Here is a 24,986-nt window from a genome sequence, read left to right on the forward strand (position 1 = left end):
CTCATCTTACAGCTTTTCTTCACAGCAATATCTTGCAACGCCTGCAAATACTATTTAAGGGTCAAGTTGGGGAGTACTTCGAAATGATTGCAAACATTCGGGTTGCCATTTCATGACGCTGACGTCACCGAATACGCAATGCCTCTATAGTCTATGCTCCAATGCATTGTTGTTTAGAACAAGGTTTTTCCGTAAATCTGTAGTGATGGTCAACTATTTCTTAGAGGTTCCAACATTCGAACACGGTATGTGACCAGCTGCGGTAACATTGCATGGTTCACTCCCCTTTTTTTTTCTAAAACAGCAAATCGAAATGGAGAAAGAAAAAGCAGCGAACAAGTGTAGTTACCTGTTTTTCTCGTGCTGAAAACAGTTTCTGCAAGAAGTGATGTTCTGAAACCCGATCGTCACCTGGCATTAGTCATAGTTCGTGTTTATCTTGTTGTTCCACATAATGAGCGATTTGAAGCCACGCGTAAACATATCATTAAAAATTAAGTCCTTCTCTTATAACGTTTCTCATATGTTCTTAACGTTACTTCTTGCCAGGGGATAGTTGTATTTTCTTTTCTTCCACTGTTTATTGCGTCCTTTGGTGTCCGCGCGCAGTCATTATTTTTTTTTTTTCACTAAGCTTTCGGGATGTGCACGCGTAAGTGACCCAAGTTATTGAAAGGAACTAAGGAGCACCCACTCGCGATCCAAGGAAGGAACTTTGCAGCAATTCTCGAAGGGAGCGATCAGATTTCAAATTACTACTTGAAGTTCTGGCCTGCCTTGCTACCCGGAAGTGGACGTACGTTGCCGTAACTGGACCTTGCTTCGGTCAGTGCTGCACATTCAGAAAACTCTCTAATTTGTCAAGTCAGAAAAGAAGAACGCGAGAAAAAAATTAAATGTTAGTGCCTTTCAGAACAATTACTATCCAAGAAGCTTGTGGGCGAGTTTTCGATACGTTGTCTGGAGGTCTGCGTATACTGTTTGCATTGTCGCTGCACTTGAAAACAACATACACAAAAAATATCGTTTCATGTTTGTTATGTATTGTTACCGCACTTCTTGCTGTTCCCAATACGCCTCTGAATACTGCGATGAACAAATGATTCGACATGTTCTGTGTCGTTGTCCGCAGTATAGCTCACAGAGACAATTCCTCTGATTGATTGATTGATTGATTGATTGATTTGGGAGGTTTAACGTCCCAAAACCACCATATGATTATGAGAGACGCCGTAGTGGAGGGCTCCTGAAATTTTGACCACCTGGGGTTCTTTAACGTGCACCGAAATCTGAGCACACGGGCCTACGACATTTCCGCCTCCATCGGAAATGCAGCCGCTGCAGCCGGGATTCGAACCCGCGACCTGCGGGTCAGCAGCCGAGTACCTGAGCCACTAGACCACCGCGGCGGGGCAACAATTCCTCTGTAAAATACTCTCAACAGGTTACATGACGCACCTGGGTCAAACTGAAGTATAATACGTAGTCGTTCCGACTTAAAATTGTAGTAACTTTGCTTAACATTCCTGTTACTATGTTTCTTTCGTTCTGCTGGTCTGTCTGAACGACTCTCAGCAGAACATTGTCTTGAGTGCTTCTGTGAGAATGCATTTTTTCTTCTTTTTTTGTCGTTTTGTCTATCTCTTTCAAATCACTTAATTCCCTGCTTCAACGTAGGCAGCATACCGAATGTCAGCGAATGATTAACCTCTTCGCCTTATTCTCTCTTGAACATCTCCAGACGCTCCATCAGATCTTAAGCCAATTTGATGATCAACCTATTAGAGTACACAAGATTTTGTGAGGTCTTCCTCGCAGCTCATTATCCCAAATGGCAACACGAGACCATACGGTCACACGAGCTGGAGCCACACACAAACGCACACACAAACACACACACATTCCGCGTGTGTATTGTGACTTTTGCCATCTTCATGCTTTCTCTCTTTCTTTTATCCTTTTGTCCTCTTTTCACCTCTAGAGTAGAAAACTTCAAATTCTCATTTGCCTCCCGGCATTTCCTGGGTGGTATATATCTATGTCTGCCTCTTAAATGCGTTGTGATATTCAGGTATGGTGTTTGGGTCTATTTGCAGTTGAAAGCACGGGCTTATTTCGTGGTCAGGAGCGTTGAAAACAAACTTTACTTCTGTTTTGGTTTTAGCTTTACTCTATTCTATTTTTATTCAAAACAATGTGTATTGAATGGATCGACGGATGGATGGACGGGTGGATGGACGGACGGATAGACGGGTGAGTAGGTGGGTGGGTAGGTTGGTGGGTGGGTGTATTAATGGATGTATGGATGGATGGATGGATGGATGGATGGATGGATGGATGGATGGATGGATGGATGGATGGATGGATGGATGGATGGATGGATGGATGGATGGATGGATGGCAACTTTATTGTTCCGCCAGATAAGGAGGCCCCGCACTCCCCGGCCCCGGCACACATGCTTTGGTGACCGGGATCAGAACATCCGCGATTATTAGCCGGCGAAGAGGTTCTGACTTCTCGCGGCTTCTTCCTCCAGGCGGATCGCTTGTTGCTGTAAAACAGGGTCCTCGTTCCGCAGCAGGGCTTCCCAGGCCTCACCGCTTCTCGACGTACTAGAGCACCAATGGGGGTGGTTTCGATGATGTAAAGGCAGCACAATTCCGTGGCAGTTGAGACACTTCAAGAGCATAATGACGCAGCCAGAATGTTATTGGTCTCAGTGCATGAATAACGAGAGAACAGCAGTGGCTCGTACAGCTAACGACAAAGTCACGTCCCGAAATCCACTTCCCACCATGCTTCGCTCCACCATGGCGTGTTCAGTTACGTCATTGAAAGACACCTATATAAAGACCACGTCTAGCGGTACAAGGCGAGGTTCAAGACCGCCCCGCCGCGGTGGTCTAGTGGCTAAGGTACTCGGCTGCTGACCCGCAGGGCGCGGGTTCGAATCCCGGCTGCGGCGGCTGCATTTCCGATGGAGGCGGAAATGTTGTAGGCCCGTGTGCTCAGATTTGGGTGCACGTTAAAGAACCCCAGGTGGTCTAAATTTCCGGAGCCCTCCACTACGGCGTCTCTCATAATCATATAGTGGTTTTGGGACGTTAAACCCCACATATCAATCAGGTTCAAGACTGGTCGTATGAGACAACACCAAGAGGTCGACACACACAAAAGGGTGCTTCGTATCAGTGGGGGGGGGGGGGGGAATGATTCTCTCGCCTTTGAGCACCTTATAACACAATCCCCTATCGTTCATTATCGTTCCTTGACTCGGCTCTCCAACAGACGGAACATGCCAGTAGCGCTGACACTGAGCAGCGGTATTCGTTTTTCCAAAGAGCACGTGCTCTCGGCCCGACAAGATGCTGCAAGGAGCCGAGCGCGAGATAAAAAAGAGCAAAGCGAGATATATTGTTTGCCCTCCGAGCACTCGTGTTTGTACGCTTCTAACGCCCTTCAGCTAAGCCCTGTAGCTGTTATGTGCTCGTGCCTTTTCAAGTCTTTCGACGACGACGTCGTCCAATGAAAAACGGCCCGGGGAAAATAAAAAAAAAATATTGCAAAATTGTGTTTAATACCTTTCGTTGGCTCTCTCTACAATAGTTGACCAGTAAAATGGAAAATCGCAGGGAACTGTGGGATACGACGGCTTCCGGTTCGACGCACCACGTGGGTCAGCAGCGGCAAGCGTGCATTTCTGTAGTGCTCCGTTGAAAAAAAAAAAGCACCCGGCCGTGCAATGCCAGTGCTTTAGAAGTTTGTTTTGTTTTGTTTTTTTTTGCCAACCGTGACTGTGACGATGACAAGCTACGAAAGCCATGAACGGTCCGGAAACTTTTTTTGTCGCACTAAAATGATCTGCAATGCTTTTATGCATGCTGCTCGTGGTTGCTGTCAGTTTGGCTAGCAGATCAGTCGATACATACAACAGTTTTCTTTGATACGGTACTGCAGATAAAAAAGTCACCATTTTAAAGATCTCAGTGGATGTAAATGACTGTAGCAATGTGCTAAGGGTTAATTTCGGGATCACTGCTTCGGCCGACATCGTCAGTCGATCGGCATTGAGCGCAACACTATTGAGTGCGTTGAGATATTTTTTTTTCTAGCCTTCAGCGCGCCATAACATGCATTTCTTAGGCGAAGCCAGATGCTTATTTGAACGCTGATCTTGGTCAAGCTTCACGGCATGGCGGCACTGAAACAATGCAGTCAGACATAGATGGCGCCGAATAATCGAAACCCTGCGCTTGCTTAACGCACTTCTGTCTTTGGGTGCCGTCCTGGCGCACAGTTTGACCAAGATAAACGCAAATGAACTCGTCCAGCGCTTCGTGTAAACTTACTCTTGAGTGAAGCTTTCGCATTTTTTGTCATGTATATGGGTGCGATTGCCGGTGCTAATCTAGTACGGCAGGTAGAGTTCGCCCACTCATTTCCATAACATTTTTGCTATAGGCGCGCCTGCGCGACAATTCGTTTCTGAATATAATATTCGCAGCGAATTCATGCATAGGCTTTTCTTTTTAGTGTGGAATACACACGTACCTGTGATAAAGTGGTTTTCGCACACTCTGGCTTCAAAGTTTCGTACTCAAAGGCTACCTGTCGCTGTGGCTCTCTTCAAAGTCGCGGCCCACCTCGCTTTTGTCTTCATTACATGAAAATTGATACCTGCGTTTGCCTTGAACGCTCGAGTTGGAGCAGCCAACGGCTGAACAACCGACCATGGTTTATCAGGACGAAGATAAACGGGCTACCAAATGCGCGAATCCCGGATATTCTGAGGCTTGCGGCGAAGTGGGTTGCCATCGTCGACTCTTCTCGAACCGGAAGCCGGCAGCAGACGGTGTATCTCACAATTCCTTGCTCTTTTACTAGTCACCTATATATTGTACGCGTGCGGGCTGTTAATAACTAGAAGAAGCTTTGGCTTACAAAATAAATCGCATAAACAATTTAGCCAAGGTAGCAAATTAATTGAAGTAGATGGGTCAACACCCTTTCCGTCGATGTGACAAGAACCCCCAAACAAGTTGTGGGAATTGGCGTAGTGCGTAGCAAGACGTAGGACGGGGGTCTAAATTTCCCTAATATTTTTATTTTGCATGTGCAACGCTCTGTGTATACATGCCCGCATACAAAACCACACATGAGGTACATCAAGGTAAGTGTAACACTCCCTTCAAAATATTTCTGCCTATGCCTTTGGCTGGCGTTTCGGGTCCCAGCGATGGAAAGTGTCGTTTCTCTAAAGGACCCACAATATTTGAGCCCCCAGGCATACCGTCTATGTATTTAAATTGTGCTGTCCTTGAACGGCCTCTAGTCGTAAAATATGGTGCTTTAAATACAGAAGGATAGCTTGGTGTCACGAGTGTGGCCATGGATTTTCGTTTTAATTAACTAACGCATGCCCGTGCGTCTTTATCTTTTTTTTATTTTTCGGTCACGTGCAACTATGACACACAACAGCAACTGCAGCAGTCTCAGTAGAAGAACGGCCTACTAAGACATCATGTTTGTGTGTATCATTTTAGGCTCACAATGCTCCACCCCGCCGCGGTGGTCTAGTGGCTAAGGTACTCGGCTGCTGACCCGCAGGGCGCGGGTTCGAATCCCGGCTGCGGCGGCTGCATTTCCGATGGAGGCGGAAATGTTGTAGGCCCGTGTACTCAGATTTGGGTGCACGTTAAAGAACCCCAGGTGGTCTAAATTTCCGGAGCCCTCCACTACGGCGTCTCTCATAATCATATAGTGGTTTTGGGACGTTAAACCCCACATATCAATCAATCAATCACAATGCTCTGTATAACAGAACATTCGCAATCGTCCGAAAAACAGGTGCAGACGAAGATAACACGTTTATGCCATTTCGTTGGCGCGAGACGGATCGTCTTTGTAGTCCATCGTGGCTATCGTGGCACAGAACCTTCGTGGACTCAACGACTTCACTGTTAAGAGAAAAACGCTGCCGCCAACTACGGCATAGGACGCAACAACGCCGCTCGGGACACAGAGCGCGTCGGCCGATTAAATCAATAAACACAAGAGGCGCGCACGAGCGCTCCTTCAAGAGCCCAAGCGAAGCGCGGCGCCAGGCAAGAGGTAAATCTTCCCAAGTGGGACGTGCCGGCCCGGGCAAGGAACGCCGTGTTTTCTCGCGTGTAACCAAGTGCAGGAACTAAGCAACCCCTTATGCTCGTATGTCGCAACAAATGGAAATGTTCAACCAACGCAAACACGCAAAAAAGAAACCGAAGGTTGCACCGAGTGGGAACCATCAAACAGCGATGCTGTAACGATGATAATTATTTGTATTATGACGACTTTCTGCACAACAATGTTGTCATCACCGTCATCGCGATGTCGCTTTATTTATTTATTTATTTATTTATTTATTTATTTATTTATTTATTCACTTCATCTTCTTCCCACGTAACCTTCATGGGTCATGACTACTACTACTGCTGCTGCAGCTACTATCTACAGCTACTAATACAACTATTTCTACTACTACTACTACTACTACTACTACTACTACTACTACTACTACTACTACTACCAACGCTCATGCTACAACTGCTACTACTCTTACTATTACTGCTACTTCTAGTAGTACTACTTCTAACCACTATTACTACTGCTGCTTACTTCTACTACTACTTCTAGTAGTAGTAGCAATACTACAACTGCTCATGCTATCACTACTACTACTACTACTACTACTACTACTACTACTACTACTACTACTACTACTACTACTACTACTACTCGTCTTCCTTGTCCTCCTCGTCTCCAACTCCTCGTATTATAGCACAGCCCTGTTTGTATCGGGTCACGGCCGTTGTCGAATCACTGGAATGTGCCCTCAATAGTTTTGAAAGCGTGGCTTTACTCATCGTCCTTGATGTTGTTGGTGTTTTTGCTATGGTCATCCAATGACAGAAAATGCAGCTAGTTGGTAGTGATGAAGCGTGAAAGAAAATGAACTTTTGGCAGCACAAGTAGAAGAGAGGAGAACAAGGCACCAACTATCAACTGCAGGGATGCACTGGGGCGTTATAGACACTAGACAAAATACTTATCTACGCATGCGCAGGCACGACATCGCCACCTGTCAATCCGGCACTTGAGGGATTGTGCGCCAGATTGCTTCGTTTACTCTTTTTGCAACTTACTCAATGACAGGATCAGCCACACGCTTCCACTGCTATCGATATGACCAGCATCTACTATTAGATACGTTTCTTCATACTTGGACTTTTATGCGAACTGTGCGTTCGTAGAATTTCATCTGTTGGTCCGTGTCGTCGTTTTCGTAATGCTGCGGCTGCTGAAAGTTGTATATATGTGTGTGACAATGGTAAGCTGCCGGATAGCTTTGACATCACCACTGGAGGCCCATCGACGACCGTTCTATTCGTGAAAACACGGAATCCGGAGAAAAGTCCCGGCGAAACAACGTGCGGCACGACATTAGCCTGCTGCGTTATATGGGCTCGCGCGCGCGCAGATGTCTATGTGGCGCGCACGGCACGGAAGTGTGTCTGTGTCGCTCCCCACATTATACGCAATTATTTTCTTCTCGACCAGTCTGTCGACGTTGGAATCAGCGGTGCGTGCAGTAACGACGAGTGTATATGCGCGTAGTAGGGTTTCGGTGGTTGCCGGTTGGTGGACTGAGTGGAGAGAGAGAAAGAAATCGGGGTACAGCAGTTCCGTATATCTCTCCAGCTGTCTGTCTCGATTCCGAAACACACACCGAGTTGCTTTTTTTGTTTCGCGAAGCGGGACCCATTCGAGCTAACGGACGGGGTGTACGGCTGTAGGCACATTGGTCAGAACCACGCGCACCGAGAAAGATTGTAGGACACCTTCTAAATTTCACATTGCGTTCGGTGAGAGCCTGCGATCATGTGATTGACTACGCCTTGTCTTATAGGGGCGAAGCTCTTTAAGCCGTGGGTCGTGCATCCACGATGTAGTAGTAGTAGTAGTAGTAGTAGTAGTAGTAGTAGTAGTAGTAGTAGTAGTAGTAGTAGTAGTAGTAGTAAGTAGCCACCTCCACGGCCGGACTAGAGGAGCGGCACGGTAGCACCCTTTTGAATTGAGGAGAAAACCCGCTCACGTTATTCATAAATAAAAAGATAGTTGTTTCTCTTAAAATAACCTACAGAGACGAGCATCGTTGACTCAATCTTCAATATAGTTTGCCTTGAATTTGATTCTTACTAAAAAACTAGTAACAGAAGGACGCACTTTGAGCACTATCTGACCAGAAAAGATTGCCGCGTTAAACTCGCTGAGCGTAACTTACTAGGTTTTAGCAAGGTTTAGTGAGGGTTGGGCCACAGCGCCATGAACTAGTGACGGTGAAAGGTAGGAACTAGACACGAAGTGCAGGCCGGAAGAAAGTGCGCGCGTGCTGCTCCTCTAGTCCGGCCATGCACGCCACCTCTCGGTTAGTTCTTGAAATGTCCGCTGGATGACGCTACTTCTATATGGTGAATATATGATGAAAAGATGCGAGATGGCGGTACGAGGAGTATTCATCAGATGGACAGACAGATAGATAGACGCACGGACAGATGGATGGATGGACGCATTAATAAACGAACGCACGTATGGTTGGACGGACGCACAGGTGAACGCACGGATGGATGCATGGATGAACAGAAGGACGCGTGGACGGATGCATGGATGGACGGACGGATGGACGCACAGACGGACGCACGAATGCACGGATAGATGCACGGATGGTCGCACAGGTGAACCCACGGACGGACGGAGGCAAGAAAGAACGGACGTACGGAAGCGCAGACAGACTGAAGGACGCTTAGTCCTACTCATCATCATGCACTCCATGGATATGCTGTCATTTTTTGCTTGTGTGGGTATATCGTTTGGTGTAAGGGAACCTACATTTTTAGGTTTCCCGTCCTAACAGCCTGCCGTGAAATTCCTTGCCAGTTGACCTGGCCTCCTGTGGAGGATAATCACACTACCTGGTTTCTGCTCAATTTGCAAGTACTATTTGTCGGCAACTGTGAAGACTGTTCATACATTCAATAAAGGTTATTTGTTACTGCTAAATTTCTTAAGAATGATTGAACGGCGACGTGAAAGTGTTGAATCAACTTAGCAGAGGCATTAAAGTTTTTGAACTCAAACCAGTGACAATATTGTGAATTTTAAATGTCACTTCTTACAAGCGAAGTCCACTTCGACGAACGTATACATAGGCTTGTAAAACCTGTAATAGTTCGCATATGTTTCATGCTCAGGCCCACGGGACGACTTTCGGCTCTCCCATAAAAGAGTACACCGTACTCTAAATCAATAACAACTGTTTCTACGCACACATGTTTTGAAGTTTTCGTAACGGGACGGCTTCACGCTCTCCCATAGTAGAGTACCTGGTACTCTAAATCGTTACCCCTTTTTTTCTTCTAAACACACGTTTTCAGTACTGACGTATTTTTTCCCCCGCGGGACGGCATTATAGAGTATACTAAGTCGCTAGCCATGCACTTTTTCTGAACACATGTTTTTATGCGCTCCCATGGTAGAGTACCATGTACTCTAAGTCGTTAACAAGTTTTTGAAACAAGCCGGTGAGACTGAATCTCTCACCAAGTTAGAGGTCCACAATACGGCTTTATGTTTTCAGAAAGTTGAGAACCAAGTATACTGAATCATTGAACCTTTTCTCTAAACAGTTTCGATGCACAAAGTCCTGATGCTGAAGAAACGGCTCGAATGTAAACATTCGACAGAAGTCTGTCTGGTTAGGTATGAAACTGGGAGATGATTTCGAGTCCAACCAAAAGTTTACAAGTAACCAAACGTTTCGAAACCGACTTGGTTCCTTGCTCAGGGGTGACTGCGGAGCCTACGTAGCAGCGGCGTCTTCAAAGCACTCGCGAGGTGGATAATGACCCCCCCCCCCCCCCCCGCCGAACGGCTCACTGCTCTCCCATAGTTGAGTACGAAGTACTCGAAATCGTTAAATGTTTGTTCTAAACACACGTCCTTTCGAACGCTGTGAAATACGTCAGGCAACGAAGGTGTTGCCCTTCAAGTATTGTTGTTTGGTACCAACTTTTGGAAATATTTTCTCGTACATCGTCCTCAATATCAATTCATTAAATTTTCTTACTGAGTCCTTCCTCTGCCCACGTGACGCTGGTAAACTAATAGTACTACTGCTGCTGCTGCCACCACCACCCACACCAATACTACTGCTAAAACAGCGACGAATGAACATGGTAGAAGGACAACTTCGTAGTGAAAAAATTAACTGAAGTAAGAAGAGTACATTGCAGCGACCTAGTGGGGTATTGTCGGTTAGTGCGTAATTAATATCTTGTAATCACCCCATATAACCTACACATAACAACTCAAGTTAGCCTTAGCATAGCATAAGCCCAAGTTTAGCCAACAGTGGACAACACTCATCTAATAAACCATCACTCTAGTCAAGAGTAGTGAGAACAAGTCGTCATTAGGCGCCATTAGTTAAGGGCAGGCAGACTCAGCAGTCAACGGCAGTCGCCAGTAAGTAGCAGAGACTAACCAGTGTTAAGAGGTGTTAGTGGCACGTGGCCTCTTGAACACGGTATGCGATGGCGATTTGCAACCATCTTCTCACCAATTTCAACTGCTTTATTTGAAATACTTTCCTTGAAGCTGCAGCGCTTTACATTGACCAGTTGTTCCAAACCTTTCAGTATGCTTTGCAAGACTGGGCGATCGCAGAGGCAGTGAAACGCATGGGAGTCGGCAGAATTTGTTTTTAATTAATATTTTTTTGAGAAGGAGGGGTCTAAACTCGTCTAGCATCGCTGCTGGGGGAGGGGCGGCGCACTTGTTTAGCTTAGGAAGGGGGGGGTGAAAGGGGCAAGTACTTTCGGGGCTTGAAGTGAAACTGCCCCCTTGGAACCCACTTGACGAAGCTCATGGTTAACTGTCACATCTGTGGCATGGTTAACTGTCCCTCGCATACTGCTCAGTGAACTGACTCATGAGTCGACTCATCAATGACTGCTTAGCTTTAGAGAAAAAAATTGCCCGCAGCTTCCCTCGGGGGAACACTGAGGAGGATGCGGACCATATAATTGGTTAACGGGGTGTTAAAGCGCGACTTACTTGGGTCGATGGCTAAATTGGTTAACGTGGTTGTGAAATGGGGTGTTAAATTGCGACTTACTTGGGTCGATGGCTAAATTGGTTAACGTGGTTGTAGGAGGGGGTGTTAAATGAGTGAACACGTACACACGTATGCGAAAGGGCGGCGCTGGTCGAAGGGACGTCGATCATTGTGTTTGTGGATTCGTTGGAATTCATTTCACCGTGACCTTGGACGTCGACGCGCCGTACAAACCAACCGACGAGCGGCAACTGAGCGAGCGAGCGCCGACCTTGAGTATATATACAGCACGACGGCGCATGCACTGTCAGCTGTTGAATGTTCTCGAAGCGCGACGCCACATGCGCGTCCACTGGAGAATCAGGAGAATTGTAGATGTCGAACGCGGTGTGTAGAGGAGGAAGGGTGCACAGATGGTGGAGGAGTGAAGCGCGCACGGTGTGTAGAGGAGGAAGGGATGCACAGATGGTGGAAGAGTGGGCGACGGCGCGACGGCGCATGCGCGCGCGTCAGCTGTCGAATGTTCGAGAAGCGGTGTGGACGGCGCGGACGACGCGGACGGCGCACTACAAGGCGCGAGTATAAGATGCTCCGCATCTAAAAAAACACGATTACTTAAACAATTACACATAAACACATGCAAACAATCACTCACTCACTCACACCTCGAGACATTGCCAAACATTATTTAATTGAAGCTTGAAACTCCACATTCATTAGAGTGATTATGTTGACTGCCGTACGTAGATGTTGTCACCATGTAATCGTCGTGCTTCTTTTGCAGGTATATCGGGCATGTCGTACGTCTCTGGGACAATTGGCTGACTGAAGCGTCACGTGTAGCCACGGATTAGATCGCAGCTGTGTCAGTTTAGCAGCGAGCCATCGTAGCATACCACACCTGCACCATTACGAAATCTTTCACTTTGAGAAGCGGAACGACACCATTTCTCTGGTCACTCACGGTACAAGAGCGTCTGAACACGGTGCCCAAGAGAAGAAATGAAGAACACAAAGCATCAGCGTCCTTGATTTTGTCTCGACCTGTTCTCTTGGATTCGCGTATGGACGCGTATACCTTCATATATCCTGAATTCGTACCCTCAACGTCCTGTCCCTCTTGACTCCCACCGACTCATATCCGCGAGACTGAAATTGAGTGAGAGAAAGGGAAGTTTATTGTACACTTCACTTACGTACACAAACGAAACATCAAAAACAAGTTAAGACAGGGTATACATCTTACAAATGAGCACCAAAATCTAATTGATCACTGGGTATCCAATTGCTACAAGTCAAAGGAAAATTAAAATGAATCAAGTTAATCACAATTTACAGGATAACACTTATGCATGCGTACTAGAGTGAGCGCATGGCTAGTACGGGACAACTGGAAACCTCAGCTGTCCCTCTTTTACTTTGAAGAAACGTGTGTGCCATCGTCGAAGAAAGGCCTCTTTGCCGTGCGCTTCCAGCTGCTGATCTAAGTAATTCCACAGTGAGCTGTAATTTCTGTAGTGCGGGATAAGCCCCTATATGCAGCTTCTTTGAGTGAACTGTCACTAATTATCAAAGCCTAATGCTGGCTTCCGGCTGAGCATTGTATTGGCGACGGTGTGCTCAACAAGGCCCATTTAATGGAGAATGCTTTTGGTGGGTCTGAGTCCTAGGAAAGCCGGTTAAGACAAACGCAAGTAATTTTGAGTTCGAGTGAGCACAGCTGAGCACAACTTTGACGGGTGTCTGCACAAGTGAACCCTTTTGAGTGGCAGTTAATCTTTCCTGGTACCTGAGTTTGAGCGATTGCTAAGCGCAGATATTTATTGAGGTTATTCCTACTTATATTACTTCGACTGACATTCTCATAAGGGACGATTCTTTGGGAAACTGTTGTAAAATGAATATTTATTCAACTTTTTATCACAAAGTATCAATACTTTGGGCAAGTGCGAGTTTATATCCGCAGGTTTCATATCAGAGCAACTGTCTCCTGCAACACGTGTAAGCAGTCCAAGTCCAAATCTTCAATTTAGTTAGTCATAACTTCTCCCACTCCGGCATAATAACTTTTTCATTCTTACTTCTTCAAAACACGAGCTTATAACGATGCAGATTCGAGGAGGGGGCGCTTCACACAAACAAGAAAACAGAAAAAAAATAACTTCGCGTATTTTCTCCCGAAAACGGAGAATGCTCCGAAGGTCGCACTTCCAGTCCAGGAACGCATACCTGCGCTGCCACAAAAAACCAGCATTCGTGAAGCCTGCCGGGCACGCTGCTGCAGCTGACCCGACCATGCGAGCAGCGCCGGAGTCGCATTACGCCTGCTTCTGTTTTGAGACGTAATGCTGCTGATGACTGTTATTATTCAGATTGGGAGCCTGGAACGAAAGGCTGCGTCCAGCGGCGGTGGCCGCAATGTAGTTTAGCCGCACACCACTGTTCTGCTGCTGTCATTCCTTTGATACACAAGGCCAGTTTCTCATCTAGAAAAGCATGGGGTTGTATAGAAGATACTGAGGTTCAGGGTGGAGTTGGTGAGGGGGGGCATGATGTATGGGGGGAGGGGGATTTGGAGCGGCGTGATTTGTGGCTACCCCTTGCTTCCCCCGCAGTTGCACTTCGCGGCAGGTTGAGCACGTCTTTTGTTGGTCGCAGAGTGTCTCTCTTTTTTTTTTTTAGTTCGTACACGCACCCCCACCATACTTGCACCCTTACCTACTCTTACATTTCAAATGAGCCGCCCACAACTTTTCTTTCCCTCTCTCTCTCTCTCTCTCTCTCTCTCTCTCTCTCTCCGAGTACTTCCCTTTGTGATGTCCCTTCAACGTGCCCACTGGAACCATTGTTCGGCGATGCACAGACGCGCGCGCGCCTATCGAGGTTTTTTTATGAGTCACGAAGCAGCAGTTGCATGGTATCATTGTTTTGTTACGCGCACAAAAACGACGTGGGTCAAGGGTTACTTTACCCGCATATCATCGGGTCTATTGTTTCTGTTTTCGTGTTTCACGCCCCGGACTTTTATTACAACGCCCGCCAACACTTGTGGCGACGACGAACTTCTTTCGTCATGCGGTCCTTCTTTCGTTTCAACAGCACTCGCGAATCCCTTGCAAGCGGCGTGCAGGGACGATCGCCGCTTTCTGTAACGCGTTTGATAACTTCGATAGCCCGATAACCCACTTTGCCCGCAACACGAAGGGATCTCCGCGATCGATTGCTTCGGCGGAATGCACTCTTCACGACGACAATGCCGTGGATGTTATGGCTCATTTAGATTATGTCAAGATGAATCCGGCTGCAAGTCACTGTTCTCTCGGGGTCATCTATTGGGACGTGTGAAATCGTTGCACTTGACGAGGGTTAAAATACATCCTTGTTCCGAACACGTGTTTTGAGCGCAGAAGGAACGTAACATATATAGAATCGGCCGTTATTCGTGATTAAGAACTAAGCTCACGACTCAAGATAGAAGACGAGAATTAGGGGCTTGCTTCAGCCAACTATGGACCAGATATATTTACAAAAGAGCCCTAAAAGGGGCGAGTACTTCGTTCTCTTGGTCGGTTGCTTACGCGGATAGTTCAAGAGGCTGGCAACATGCATGTAGCAATGTGCTGTGGTTGATTCTTTGTTGCACCAGAATACCAACATTGATGAGTGTCACTCAACTCATATCACACTAAATGTCTACATTCTATCGGCTTACGATCTAGTCGTCAGTAAAAGTTGTCATCGTCATAGTTTTTGTAATTGGTCTGCTACTTGCGTAGATATATTAGGCCGAGACGTCTCTGAAAAAATAAATCTGAGGACAGGTAGAAAAAAAGGCACACAGTAAACACTTTTTCAGCGAGGTGCCACAAACAGTCCAGCTGCCCACAAAAAAAAAAACCGTCTGCAGTTTCAATCAACACGATAAAGTATTCTCATTGATTATTCTATCAGACGGGTGGCACTATACTTATATTAAACGTCGATAGCATGAATATGATATCAATCTCTTTACATAAAGCAGAACCATCCATCTCATACGAGCTGGAAATTCGCAAGATGTTTTGTGAATATTTCTAGAACGCCAGCAGTTAAGTAAAATATTGGTGTCACTAAAATATTACATTTATGTCACTGGTCAAGTTCTGCATACCCAGGTCTCACCAGCAGCACTGCCATCAGTGGCAACCGGTAACAACGGATGATTTGCGAATATCAAATATTTAACTTAGAAGTGAATCCGGACATTGAAAGCGGCTAACTGCATATTTTATTGAATATTTTTATAATAGTTCAAGTATGAAAATTGTAAGTTCTGACTTCCGCAAAAGAACTAAATAATTAGATATTTAAGGTAAATTTTTGTACACCTAGTAATATACAGGAAATGTACGTACATGCTGTACAACGTTACTCTTGGACACCATCTCATATGCACTTATTTGTTTTTAAATGACAGAAATAGCTGCCAGTTACGTCCTGCATAGTTCATAGTTTCTTTTTGCACATTGTATAACAATTTGTCTTGTTTCGCATGTACCTATATATAGAATCTTTTTGCGTAGATTTATACGCCGTTATTTGTCAAGGGAACCATTTACACAACTCGTGTTGAGTTCTGCCATGGCACCTTAACTGAATAAATATTACACAATGTAATCCATTTTGTTAGGAGTAATAAACTGATTGATTGATTGATCGATACATAAATCAATCAATTGATTGATTAGTTATGCATGGGAAGCAGCAACACCGTTGTGGGCGTCCAAATTACTTCTAATAGACAAAGCAGCGTCTCACTACACACACTATTCCCGATGTGGTGATACGGTCAGAGTTTATTATTAATGTAAGTTTGCATCTAACTAAGGAGAAGCAATGAAAACTTGTCACCATGTTGTTCTTTTCAGGGACTTCCTTTTAGGATAACCCAGGGTCAAGCTCCTTTTTAATGTATTTTTTATTGATAATAAAATATATTCCATCTTAATTCGGCTGTTTTGTAAGGTTTAATTGCGGCATTCTATTGTAAGGACGTACTTGGCCACATATACAATGTTATGCCCCGGCCTCTACACTTGAATGCTAGCAAAAACTTGCAAAAGCCCAATGTTAGGCAACTAGTTTGTAAAAACTCATCCACCTACTTGTGCATGAAATTGTACGAAAATTTGCAGAGACATGTAATTAATTATTCGTGCCCATTTAAATACAGGTTATAATTTTGTGGTGTCTGTATATTTTGAAAATTGAAAGTGCTTTGCGAATCGAGTATATGAAACTATATGGGTAAAATATTTGATCTTTCGTGCCTTCAAATTTTTCTAGAACAAATGTTATTGATGAAAACTCTGCGAACAAGCTTAAATTATTTAATTAGTTAGTGGCATGGCATTCTGTATTTCACGTGCGGCTTAGCCTCCCATGCGAAGTAATAATGCTGCCCACTTCATTGTTAAGAGGATCGCCTGTCCAGGTAGCACTGAAAGAAACATGACTCAGTGCATGTCGAGGCGATGAGGAAGGTGACAGAAAAGATGGGAAGAGCGTAAGAAATTATAAGAAGAGGTGAATGGCGTCCATAGCTCAGGACGTGACAGGTGTCCTCATCAGCCGGTTGTCTAACCTAGGGTCTCCAACGAATAGAAGGACTGCCTTGAAGACCTCGGTGTGGCTGACGGAAGAGAACGAGAGGTTCATCTGGAGAGAAAACACGGAAGGAGCGGAAGAAGTTAGAAGAAAAGAATGACGTCCATAGCTCAGGTGGTGCCAGGTGTCCTCTGCAACTGACTGTCCAGTCCAGGGTCTCGAAAGAAGAGAAGGTCTGCCTTGAAGACCTGGATGTGGCTGATGGAAGAAGAGAATAGGTCCATCTATGCAACTGCAGGCAGACCCTCGTGACAGATTGCAGCTTCCACAGCTGCTCGTTGAGCTCGAAGAGCGGAGTAAATGCACAGAGAGGCTACAGAACTTCGTGCAGGGAAACGAAAAAAAAATCTGGTTTGCAAGTGACGCTTGCAGCTATTTTAACCAAGGTCGCTTGTCTTGCAAACTCATAAATAAGAAAGATTGTAGAACATGTCTCGATGAGTACGTTACCCCTGGTTCATTATGACAATGTCCGGTGTTTGGCAAATTCAGAAAATCATGCGGCACATCGCTCTTCCTCTCCTAATCGCTCTCGCTGACCATAGTCGCTTGACAGATAAAAAGTGACAAAAATACAATACGGGTATACTAAGGTCTTCACATGAATCTCTTGCACTATAAACCGATATACCTACAGTGACATTCGGGAAAGCGCATTTGAATATAAGATGCCTTCTGTGCTGTCATGTTCATTTTTGTTTTAGCCCACGCATAGACGAAGTTATTATCGACATGAAATGTAACATTTGAATGAACAGTCATATGCTAGCAAAATGTTCTTGCGTTTCTATTATCTGAGAGATGGCAATTATCGTCATGTCGCCCTATATATAGGGTGACAAATGCACAGAGGACAGTTTGGCATGGCTATCGAATGTTTTTCGCCTTATTAGATCTGATAAACACTAATCGAAGCTTAGAAAATGAAAAAATAAAAAAATTAGGTCAGCCTCGCGCTAGTGCTGTCAATACTGAAGGAAGTTCAGAGCTGGACGGCCATCTTTCTCTTCGGCTTTCTTTTTCTTTCTTTGTCTCCTTTCCAGATTTGTTCTGTTTTTTTTTTCGCTCCACTTCTGTTTTTTTTCTTCCTGTCTTTTCTTTTTTCTCTCTCTCTTTATGTATTTTTCTCTTACTTCGTTTTTGTGTTTTTTTGTTTTATACGTGGCTTCGTCTACTTACTCCAAGCGACAACAGCATGCGATAGCCCGGGTCTCTGAAGTGCTCCGCATTTAAAATCATCATCAAGGAGCTTGAATAACAAGAAAAAAGAAGGCTTGAATTTTGTGTACGTTTATCCTTACACAGAAAACGTAGTATCGAAATTATATTGCAGCAATGTGGTCTACCGGTTGCGTCGGCCGTTCTGTTATCATTTGGGGCCTCTGCGCCTGGGACATTCAGACAGGAACATTTTCAAAACAGACGAAAAGTTCATACGCGACTCGAATAGATTTGGTAGATGTATAAACTACTAACGATTCTTTATTCAGGCTTCCTAGTTCAAATATCTTCAGTGTCTGGGAGATTCCACAAAATAGTGCGACTTGAAATTACAATCATTCATAATTAACATTACATTAAAAAAATAATCTCAGTATCATTTTAGCTTTTACTGAATATAATAACAGATCCAGTATGTATGATCCACCCGACTCATGGCCGATACCCCACGGTGGGTAGATGCCATTGATCCAAGCATCATCATCATTATCATCATCATCATCATCAGCCTGACTACGTCCACGGCAGGACAAAGGCCTCTCCCATGTTCCGCCAGTTAACCCGGTCCTGTGCTTGCTGCTGCCAATTTATACCCACAAACTTCTTAATCTCATCTGCCCACCTAACCTTCTGTCTCCCCCTAACCCGCTTGATTTCTCTGGGAATCCAGTTAGTTACCCTTAACGACCAGCGGTTATCCTGCCTACGTGCTACATGCCCGGTCCATTTCTTCTTCTTGATTTCAGCTATGATATCCTTAACCCCCGTTTGTTCCCTAATCCACCCTGCTCTCTTCTTGTCTCTTAAGGTTACACCTACCATTTTTATTTCCATTGCTCGCTCATCATCATCATCAGAGAGCTAAACGTATAATGGCTATGCGATACGCGGCTTTTCCTGAGTTAAGCCAAGCGATGACAGCATACGACCGCTCTAGCTCCTTAAGTGATCCGCACTTAAATAACGAACATGAAAATGAATATAATTACACGTGTGCGCGCTCTTCCAAGACTTGTCAAGTTCCCACATATGGGTGAATGAAAGGAATACTTGGGGTCACCTTTTGCCCTGTCGATCAGTCTCAGCTGGTCGATAGGCCATTCATATTGAAGCAGTGTTGTACAGAACGTTGTTTATCTATGCAACACCTGTTTGCATGACGTCCTGGTGTTGTGCGTAATACGTTCGCGGCGTCAGCTCGGACAGATAGAAACATGGATCGTCACACAACGTCTTTTCTTTTCGTCCAGTCACAGGCCTTACAGCAACCTTACGCGATTGAGAGCGCTGCTCGTAGTTGGTTTAGGCGTGGCGATCACAGAGGCGTGCAATCGTTTCATTGCCATAGGTCAGTAAACGCAGTCATGAGTCAACCTATATCTATCATGTCTGATTATCAAGCAAGGCATATTATAGATAACTCGGAGCTCGTTTAGAAACTAATAAGCACATAATTACCGAGGTAGACACCGTGTGTACTGGAAAGTTCTCATATGCCGTTTACATCCCGTTCGAACGCTGGTACGTGCTATTATTTGCCTACCTTGTCAAACTATTTTCACTTTATACACCTCAATCTATTTCTTGCGTTGCTAAACTTAGATCTGTGTTTGTAGAAGAAAGTTGATTTCGCTCATTTTGTTGTGTTCTATTCGTTTCTTTTTTGACTATTGCGTATTGCTTTTATTCTGCTATGATAACGTGATCTATATATTTTTCTCGTAAACTGGTTTTTATCGTTTTTGCCCAGGTGCCAAGCAATACGTCGGACTGCGGGCGAGCGAAGCCACCTATTGGCAGCTTTTTTTTTTTCAATTGATTTGTGGGGTTTAAAATCCCAAAACCACGATGTGATTATGAGAGACGCCGTAGAGGAGGGCTCTGGAAATTTCGGCCACCTGTGGTTCTTTAACGTGCACCCAAATCTGAGTACACGGGCCTACAACATTTCCGCCTCCATCGAAAATGCAACCACCGCAGCCGGGATTCAATCCCGCGACCTGTTGGTCAGCAGCCGAGTACCTTAGCCACTAGACCACCGCGACGGGGCTGGCAGCTTTTTTTTTTCCTGGTTGTCCTTTATCGTTTTATGCATACTTGGCGGAAATTATTTTGGCGCCATAAAGATTTGATTTATTGGATGCAGGGACTGCCGCAGTGTGAGTACGACGGGTTGAGGAGGATTCTCTTGAGTCTGAGTCGAGTTTGGCTTTGCAGTGTGCTCGAATGAGCTCTGGTGAATACGAGATTTCGTGATTCTTATTGACTCCGTGTAAGACGAACTTTATTTTGAACTTGAGTGAGTACGGCTGTCAAGGTTTTTTATTTGTCTCACTTGGAGTGAGACCATGGAAGAGCAGACTTTTCGTAAGCGCAAGGGCGGATTAGTAAATATTTAGAATGTTTGAATAAACTCGGCTGGAAAGAAGCTTGTCAAGCCTCAGTCCATTTTTTTTTTTTCAAGCTGAGTCCAAACATCGTGGCCTACCTCTGCTGAGTACAAATTCGATTAATCTGATCCTGGTTATGTATAACTTTGGTGAATTGGTGCAAAACTGTATGGGTGAAATCTTCGTGAGCGTGGGGTTGAGTAACGACTAAAGTAAGATCCCAAGTAAAACGAAACGTCGTCAGAACTTGTCGACACGACTAGAAAGGTATGCTGATCGTCTAGGTACATTATGTAACGTTGAACAAACGTTTTTCTAGGAAGTTTTGTAGAAGACGTTGAGAAAACGTTTTTTACAAGAAGTCTTTTTCAAGAAGTTTACTGAACGTTACTTTCTAGAACTTTTGGTCGAATTTGTGAATGAAGTCTCGATCGTCCATGCCATATATGCAGGGTGTTTTCCACGTTTCTTTCTTTTTTTAAAGCAAAATAACATTCGCTTTACATAATTATGCAGTATGTACTCTTTTATATTTTTACATATTTAAATGTAGTAACTAAGCTCTCTAGTCAGCATTGAGAAATTGAGATGCGCTAATACGGTGTGCGCATGCGTGGCTAGAACAATTTCAATTGTCTGGACGTGTCTACTCGCCACTCAGTCGCCTCTCGAAGGAGCGGGTTTGAGTCGATTTCTATCGTGTTTTAAGTTTGCTTGCGCTTTGTGTTCGTGTTTCTTTGTTCTGCCAGTGCTGCTGATTACGAAGATGCGCTATACTCAAGCGAAGACGTGTGGCTTCGTATCGTGAAGCACTCGCGAGGTATGTACCAGGTTGGTGCTGTTGGTGCTTTGTTACTACTGCGTTTACCACCTTTTTCCTATACCATGTGCACGATAAGTGAGCTTTTGTTTACGTAGGGACCCAATTTTTCTGTAGTATTTCAGCAGCGTAAAGGCAAATTTGTGCGAAGTTAAGCGCGAATAAGCTTTTTTTTTCGTTTGTGTGGGGTGTGAAGCATGAACGCGCAGCGAGAATTTGGCGGCAGATTTGAGCAGAGTTGTGGCGGCGGCTGCCTCTGTCAGCAGTGGTATTGGAGGGGGCCCTGCTCACGAGTGACCTGCACACGTCATAGTTACTACAAAGCGTGCAAGTTTTGCGACGAAGTGTGTAGTCATTGTTATGTATAATAAAGGTTACAGGTGTGCAACAAGATTTGTTGAACTTTTGCATTTACTTTTGGATGTGCAGTATGATGTATTCCGGGCAACACCATAAACAATAATGAGTTGACGTTTACAAGCTTGTCTTGTCCCCAAACAAAACAGATTATTGTAATGATAGACGGCAGTCACTAATTAATTTTTTTCAATAAATATGGCACCGATTTTGCTTCTTGGAAAAGTGCCAGCAATTATTTGATGCCAAATTATGCTGATATGCCTACTTGTCACTCTCAACAGTGAACAGCTAAATGCACCGATTTCAAAGCACTGACATTATGCAACAAATTAACCACGGGTAACGCTCAACAAACTGGTTTACAACAAAAATAAATGTCTCAAATGGGTGTTAAGAGATCTAGCCAAAAACTTTTTGGAATCTTAGCAAGAAGTTTACTAGGCTTATAATAATACAAGTATAGTAAACGTTTACAAAGGTTCTTTAAAAAATCTAGAAAGACTTTTTTTACAATTCTTGCTAGAAGTTTTCTAGCCGTATAATAACACGGCGTTAGCACAGCTACAGGAGGTTTTCAAGCTTCTTAGGTTTAAATAACATATCATCAAGACTTCTTATACACTTTTGGGCTTTCCATTTGAACATTTATTAGAAGCTTTTTAGTTTTTCTTGTGTTTTGTGGGATGTAGTTTGCAAGTGGTCGAGTCTCGCCAATTTTGCTGTCCTTGGTGTCTAACCACACTGGATTTCTGGCCCTCATAAGAAAGGAGACAACTGAAGGCCTTCCAGGATACCACAGTGACTAAAGGTTCGAACACGTAGAAACAGGGAATGAAAGGCGAAGCTAGACTTTTCATCAATGACTATAATGGATGTAAAGGTATAGTAAAGCCTGCTTGATGTCCAGAACGGCAAAATTTGACGCAAACTAAATGGCACACTGTCAGTAAAAAAGTTTAGGTTCTCCGATGTAATACAGAAGAAAAACTGTGCAGTTTAGACACAAAAAAGAGTATTCACAAGGTCCGTGCAAGAAAAACTCAGTCTATCAGAAAGAACTTTGCGTGTAACTAAGAACATAATGACAGATGCATTTAAGAATTGTTCTGAAGCTTGCGTTACACTATTCGGTTACTTCCAGTTCCTTGGCCTAAAACATGATACTGAAGGCAATCCAATCGAGTTGTATGCTAGGTACCAAAAGGAAGGCTTGCGTTTCGTAACGAACAAGTGACAGATCGCTTGTTCAAGTGGACGTTGTTGTGTGCCCAGTTGCTGTGTACATGCTCCTGTTAGGACTAACTCGTACGCTATGTAGTTCAGGTAATGTTAACGCAAATGTCAACAAAGAACAAATCAAATTCTTAGAAATAAAGGAAACTATATCTGATATTGTGAGTTATTGAATGACGTCACTAAGAATTATTCAACTGATAGCGCAAAATATTTTCTGTTTCCAGGCACTTTAAATCGGAGCCTCACTTGAAGAGTTAGAAACCTGACACAACAGACCAGAGGTTTAGGTGTTGCACTGATTATTTCGCCTATAAGCAAACTACTACAATCATAAACGCGAATGTGTTACGCACAACTTCCACTGAAATGGAATAAGGCAACTGTTAGCTCTACACATAGCGTTATCATAGTCACACCACTGCACGTGATAACTTGTGGCTATAAAGATGGTGGCTATACAACCCCCTATAAGCTTAACGAAGAATTTTGAATCAAGAACAGTGATGCAGCACGTATGAAAGACTCTCAAAATGCGACAGCGTGATCAAAGGAAGGCCAGTAAGTTCATTGTTACATCAACGTCCGCTAAGCGGGACAGTATAAGCTCTTTGATAACATCAGGCATCTTATCAATGCTCAGTCGAGTTGGACCTGACAGAAGCTTTGCTTGAAAACTTTTGACACACAGAAGTGTAACGACCCGACTCACACTATAAAGTGCGTTAATGCCTATGACGTAAACGAGGCAAGTATTCGTCACTAAAATAATGTATAAACTCTTTTTATAAGTCAGAAACTTCTCCTTCGAAATATTTGGAAATTATAAGCATTAAGAAGACATTGAGTGTTTTCCAGCTGTCCCAGCGTTTTCAACGCTGTGCGATGCATATAACACCGAATAAAAAGAATGAAGACTTTTAGTCGAGTAGTGAAAGAAGCATTTATTAAAGTGATGACGCTAATGCTTCCAATCTTCTAGACGCGTGCGACAAACACAATGGCTGGAGGCCCAGCTGCGAAGGAATGTCATCGAAACGCGTCTCAAAGCGGCTGCGATATGCCGACAGGTAATGAATATGTCGCTCGTTTCTTTTGAGCACATGTGCTCACTGGACAAAATTGCAACCAGTGCGTTGCACTTTGGACGGCGACGTGACATTTTTTTTTACATATGTGAAGGGACCACGGAGACACTTTATCTGCTTCAGAAGCTTCTGTAAAATGAAGCCGTCCGCTAAATTTTCCAGATGCTCTTTGCAAATACGTCGTAGCGGCGACTCCAGACTTACTGGAATAAAACAAACATTTCGTTGAATGTGACACTTTACGTAGTCGCCAGAGCACATGGGTCACTCCGGAAACATCGCGTGTATAGAAAAGTCGCACATCGTGGTCTTATCACAAGAGATCAAGCGAAAAATAAAACACATCACTACTGGTAACAAGAGCTGTAGTTTGTTCATTTAGAAATGTTATTAGTCGATGTATTTTGTAATGCGTAAATGAACATGGGTCTGTAGAATAGCTGTACTGCTATCCTGCTGTAGACCCAAACTCATCGAACGCTTCCACAAAAGTTCCGAAAAAGCGCATACAAAATATTGCCCCCGTTTAAACACAGGCGTCGCAGTTCACAATATCTGCGTGCGAATTCCAGCGAAAGTAGATTTTTATAGCAACTGTGAAACTAAGCCTCTAATTTGCTTGCAACGCACTCACACCGCCTCCGATTTGCTTGCAACGCACTCACACCGTGAAGAGTCACAAAATGGGATCCCCCAGATCATGTGGAGTGCTGACTCTTACACACTCTACGCCGTTGAGTGTGCTGCAGTAGCTTGAACGAACTACAACAGTGGTTTAGCCTGCGATTCCGTAGCATCGAACAAATAGCAGAACTTACGGGCTTATTAGACGCTAACTTCACAAAGCCATCCCGGTCAGCTGAGAGCGCTAACTGCGCTCGCCTACCCTACGTGGCGCCGCAGGCGCCCGCGGAGCGGCAGCGGACGCCAGCCGGTTTTTCCACTCTAGGTCTGCCCACCCTGGTTGCCCGCTCTCCATGCCGCCATTTTCGTTCCACGCTCCCTCTCTTTCTTTCTGATTGGACAGAACCCGCTGCGTTCTCCTCTCCCGTCGCGACAGCGGGTGCTCTTG

General features: G+C 44.6%; 2 long non-coding RNA genes across 2 annotated transcripts in view; one reads left to right on the forward strand and one right to left on the reverse strand.

Annotated features, from left to right (window-relative positions):
* LOC142768820 (uncharacterized) overlaps window positions 1–16,143 on the forward strand; it is a 35,006-nt gene extending 18,863 nt beyond the window's left edge. Inside the window, exon 2 of the long non-coding RNA XR_012885486.1 lies at window positions 11,941–16,143. This is a non-coding gene — a long non-coding RNA (uncharacterized LOC142768820). The remainder of the gene's footprint in view (window positions 1–11,940) is intronic.
* LOC119165717 (uncharacterized) lies at window positions 11,827–24,888 on the reverse strand. Its single transcript, XR_012885485.1, has 2 exons — window positions 24,733–24,888; window positions 11,827–12,305 (listed from the first exon to the last, which is right to left on the reverse strand). It is a non-coding gene; the product is annotated as an uncharacterized LOC119165717 (long non-coding RNA).
* Between the last annotated feature and the right edge of the window lie 98 nt (window positions 24,889–24,986).

Source organism: Rhipicephalus microplus, chromosome 8 (genome assembly GCF_043290135.1).
Source record: "Rhipicephalus microplus isolate Deutch F79 chromosome 8, USDA_Rmic, whole genome shotgun sequence".
In the NCBI taxonomy this organism is placed as follows: domain Eukaryota; kingdom Metazoa; phylum Arthropoda; class Arachnida; order Ixodida; family Ixodidae; genus Rhipicephalus; species Rhipicephalus microplus.